Raw genomic sequence first — 5,466 nt, forward strand, 5'->3', positions numbered from 1 at the left:
TATTTTCCTTCCTAACACAGCTAAAGAACAAAATAAGAGATGAAGAGAAAACCTTATGTATTTTAGACGGATTTACTCTCAAAATTGTAATAGGACTTATTAACATTTAAGCATGGAATTAATTTACAACTATTTTAATTTACCAAATAAACATTTTAAATCACTTCAAAATGAGTGAAGAAAATAAATACCTAGAGAAAGCCATATATAGCTCTCATAAATTAAGGCAAGACAATAGCAAAAAATAAATTAAAGTTTGAGACCCTTTGTCTGACAATTCTACTAAATGATTTAGGAATAAGTCAGATCTGAAGGAGGGAAATATTCAAAGACACCATATTTAGCTGAGTAAATCTGGATGAGACACAGCTGAGGATACCACCTATTGCAGAGCTCTTTTATCAAAGGTTGTACCCACAGAATTCATGATCCATTTTGTAGCAACCATTCTTCTTTGAGTAATGGTCTACATGCACTTGCATACATGGGCGTGTTCAGGTCCTGATGCTCTAACCAGAGACTTTTTTTCTACTTTAGCCACAACTGTCCTATATAGTCCAGCACATCTTCCTCAGAGTCTTCTCTCTCTACCCACATACTGATTTCCTCAGGTCTTCTCAGCCACTTGGATGGACTGGAACTTTTTTTTTGGTCAGCAAGCTTTTGTGGTCTCAGCTTACCTAACTCACAGCTACCTTGAATTTTCTTGTTTACTCTCATTTCTCCCTCCCTCCCCATATCACCCCATTTTCATTTCCTTTTTATCTTCTGCATACTTTTTGTGGAGTTCCAGGACCATCTGCCTCACCACCATTTCCTTTGGTTGCTTGCTGTGGCACATGGCTTATTCTTTTGTAGCAGAGTGCCTCTGGGCAAAACATTTTCTCCTTCTTCATAGTATGAATCTTTGTTTGAGGAATTCCCTCTTTCTTTGCTATAACTGCAGTATCCCCCCCCAAACCACAAGGTGTTTGAAGCTGCCTGTTACTGCAGTATCACCCCCCAAACCACAAGGTGTTTGAAGCTGCCTCTCTTATGAGGGTCTGATCCTCATTCAGATTTTCATGCAGGTACCTCTGGCTAGGTACAGATATTCGAAAAGCCCTAGGTAGAATTGATCTAAGTTACATGGTTTTCTCTAAGTGGCATAACTTAGTTAGCAAACAGTACACACATTTGCCCTTTGGTGGAGGCGGGGGGAGAGGTATAAATCTTAAGACTGGGTTCCACCATTTTTAAACCAGGCTATGTGTGCTGAACTTCTGTTCTGTTATAGGTATAGACTGGTTTCTGATCATGTCTGTACCTGGCCTCTATTGCTGCAAAGTGCCATGTATCTCACCAAATACAACATTTTTCAGTCCAGAAAAAAAACTTTGAACGTTCCTACTTGACACATTCATATATTTCATAGACATTAGGGGCTGGAAGGGACCTTGCGATATCATTGAGTCCAGCCCCCCTGCCATAGGCAGGAAGTCTGCTGGGGTCAAGTGATCCAGCAAGAGAAACTTCCAGATGCCTTTTGAATGAGTCCAGAGTAGGTGCTTGCACCACTTCTGGGGGGAGTCTGTTCTAGACCCTGGGTACATGGACTGTAAAGAAGTGTTTTCTTATGTCCAGTCTGAATCAGCCCACCAGGAGTTTGTAGCCATTAGTCCTTGTTATCCCTTGGGGGAGGCCCTGGTCAACAACCGTTCTCTCAGGTCCTGATGCACTTATAGGCAGCTACCAAGTCCCCCCTGAGCCTTCTCTTCTCCAAGCTAAAGAGTCCCAAGTCCCTCAGCCTCTCCTTGTAAGGCTTGCCCTGTTGGCCTTTGATCATACAGGTGGCTCTCCTTTGGACTCTCTCAAGCTTATCCACATCCCTCCTGAAGTGGGGGGCCCTAAACTGGATGCAGTACTCCAGCTGCGGACTCACTAAGGCCAAGTAAAACAGGAGGATGACGTCCCAGGTTTTGTTCGTGATGCATCAGTGGATGCATGCCAGTGTTTGGTTTACTTTGCCAGCTATGGCATCACATTAGTGGCTCATATGCATCTTGTGTTTAATCAAGACCCCCAAATCTCTTTTGGTCATGGTGCTAGGTGAAGCACTGCCAAGCCTATAGGTATGCTGCTGGTTCTTCCTCCCAAGGTGGAGCACCCTGTACTTCTGTACGTTGAAAGCCATCAGGTTTTGGTCCACCCACCTTGCGAGTGTGTCCAGGTCAGTTTGTCTTCCAGTGTGACTGCTTTCCCCCATATTTGAGTGTCGTCCGCAAACGTTGCCAGCCAGCATTGGACGCCCAAATCCAGATCATTAATGAAGATGTTGAAGAGTACTGGCCCGAGTACTGAGCCCTGAGGGACACCACCGGTCACTTTGTGCCATGTTGATTCGCTCCCATCAACTAGTACTCTTTGGGTCCGATCCTGGAGCCAGTTCCCCAGCCATCGGACCGTGTGATGGTCGAGGCTGCAGCTCCCCAGCTTAAATATGAGGACATCATGGGAGACTAAATCAAAGGCTTTCTTGAAATCCAGATATATGACATCAGTTTTGTCTCCCTTGTCCAGGCAATCCATCACCTGGTCATAGAAGGAGACAAGGTTGGTCAGGCAAATCCTATCAGTAACAAAGCCATGTTGGCTGGCTTTCCGATTACTTTCCGTTAGCCTTTTGATGATGGATCCCTTGATGATTTTCTCCAAGATCTTTCCAGGGATGGACGTCAGACTGATTGGCCTGTAATCCCCTGGATCCTCCTTCCTTCCTTTCTTGAAGATTGGGACCACACTGGCTCTTTTCCATTCTTCTGGAACCTCACCTGAGAGCCACGATTTTTCAAATATCTTTTATTTTAAAAAATTCTTTAAACTGCCCTCTGATCTTGACACCAAACCTTTGAGTAGGTTCTATCACTTTTCCAGCACCACCTTATCCAATCCCCCATCATCCTCATTGGTACTATTTCAATCAATACCAGGCAACTGCTTCAGATTAGCACCGAATTCTTTCCTCTTCTGGGAGGTGCTAATGAAATGAAGGGCGTGCTAGGTTTATACCAGAAAGGAAGGAATCAAAGTGTTTGGATCCATTTGCCAAATAGGCCTCTCCTTTGTGTTTTTATAATTTTGTATTGTGAATTACCATGACCTACCAGCCAGATAAAATTTTATGTTCTATGATTACCTGATTAATTTTGTGGAGGTACTCTTTCAGCTTCAGGAACTCCTTCCTTTCACAGATAACAGAAGGTGGACTGGGGCTGGTTTGAATTTCCTGTGCTTTTTCAGCTGCTGATGAGCTGTTCTGCACAGGTATGGCCAACCCTGCACCTGAGCAGAAGAGTCAGCCGGCAGCCCCTCCCCTAAGAAACTTTGCCCCGGGAGTCTCCCTCTGCCCGGAGCCCTTGGTGAGTAGTCCCCCTCCCCATAAGTGTCAGCTGCCCTCCCTGGGTGCTCCCCCACTCATGCCCACTCCCTCACAAACTCTGGCACGCTCCTGAAGAGCGTGCCTGTTTGCCTGACCTGTTTGTGTGGCTCAGGAGTGGGGCTCCCGGCCGGCACCACTAAATAGGGATGAGAGGGGAAAAAAACCCCATACCCTATAATGGTTTTAGCTTTATATACCCTCTCACAGGTAATACCTCCATTTTATTATGGCTCAGGCCCATTGTCAATATCAGGTCCCCTCCTTTGGTCTCTCTATTATCTGAAGAGTTTTCACATAGGTTCTCTCCATTACAGCTGTGCACCTCAGGTAGCTCTGAGTTATTTTTCCAACAGTCATAAACCTTTTCTAGCCATTGGCCCTCAGAGCAAAGTACCAGAAACTGATCCTCATCCTGGTTTATCTGGAGTTTATAAAGGCCATCTTAAGGATCAGAGTTTTAGTGGTGTCTAAGTTGGAGAAGAACCTTAGAACATCAGTAAGGTCTTGCCTTTCTCTCTCCATCCACATGATGCCATGTTCTTTTCTAATACAGTATGCCACACTGAAACCCAGAAAGACAAGCAAATTCAGTCACAATTATTCTGTTCCCTGGAAAAACATCACCCTGGAATGAAGTGACTGTTCCCAGTGATGTTCTAATATCCTCAGCTTGGTAGAACCCAAGCTATACTTGCAAAGGGTGCTCTTTCAGCCTCCGCTGACTATAATTTAATTAATTATGGATGCTTCTTGGCATTGCTGCAGAGCACATACTAACCATCTTCAGGTTCATGGCATATGGTTGCCTCAGAAGATAATGTTTCACATAAATGTACTTGAACTTAGAGCCGCTGGATGAGCTTGCACACCCTTTCTTCACTGCATCTGTGACCATCATACCAAGCCGCTGACAGGGAGGCACTAGGTCCCCTCTTTTCAACAAGGAAGCATCCCAGCTATGGAATTAGTGCATCTGCCACTGAAATCACCTCTTCAGAATTCACTTGCATGGTCTCTACAATGTGACTGCAGATTCTTAAGTAGGGTCCTGTCAATTCATCACAAGTGTGAAATCAAGAATTCTTTTCTTTTCTTTCCCAGCTATTCTCTTTTTAGGGATTCCTGAGGATAGATCTGTTTGCAAAAGAATGCAACAGGAAGGGCTGCTCTTCTGCCTCAGTTTAGGTTCCATCTCTTATATCATATGGGAAGTCTATTGCATACCTTTCTTATATTCTTGATTCTAGTGGTCATCAGGAAGGTGTGGCAGGACCTGGCTTAACCTATCCTGATGACCCCTGCCTTAGATGCAGACAACCATGGTTTCAGGACTTCCTTTTCTACATCACTTGCAGAAAACACCTACGACTTAGTAGGGCTAACAGAAACCTGGTAGGATTCTTCCCATGACTGGGCGGTACACATTGAGGGTTATAAGCTGTACAGAAAGGATAGAGTGGGAAAGAGAGGGGGAGGGGTGGCACGCTATGTCAATAAGTGATATACATCGACCCTTATCAAAATGGAATCGGAGGAGAAAGTAGAAGGATTGTGGGTTAGGTTACATGGAGGTCAAGAAGAAAGGGATTTGGTGGTGGGGGTCTGCTACAGACCCCCACACCATGGGGAAGAACTAGATTTGGGGCTCCTGAGGCAGCTCTCGGAGACCATAAAAACTAGGGAGGTGGTAGTCATGGGGGACCTAAACTACCCAGACATCTGCTGGGAGATGCAGACAGCAAAGTCCCACCATTTACGCAGGTTCCTATCCTGCGTACAGGACCTCCATCTGACACAGGAGGTACATGGTCCCACTAGGGGGAATACCTTGCTGGACCTGGTATTGGCAACAGGGGATGACATGGTAGGAGACCTACAGATCGGTAGTCACCTGGGGGACAGTGATCACCAAATAATAGAATTCATCATAAGACGTTGAGTGGGTAAGGTAACTAGTAGGGTGAAAGTGCTAGACTTTAGGAAAGCTGATTTCAATGAACTCAGGCGTTTAGTCAAGGATGCACTGCAGAGTAAGAGTTTTGAAGAGA

Source organism: Alligator sinensis, unplaced genomic scaffold (genome assembly GCF_000455745.1).
Source record: "Alligator sinensis unplaced genomic scaffold, ASM45574v1 scaffold196_1, whole genome shotgun sequence".
In the NCBI taxonomy this organism is placed as follows: Eukaryota; Metazoa; Chordata; order Crocodylia; family Alligatoridae; genus Alligator; species Alligator sinensis.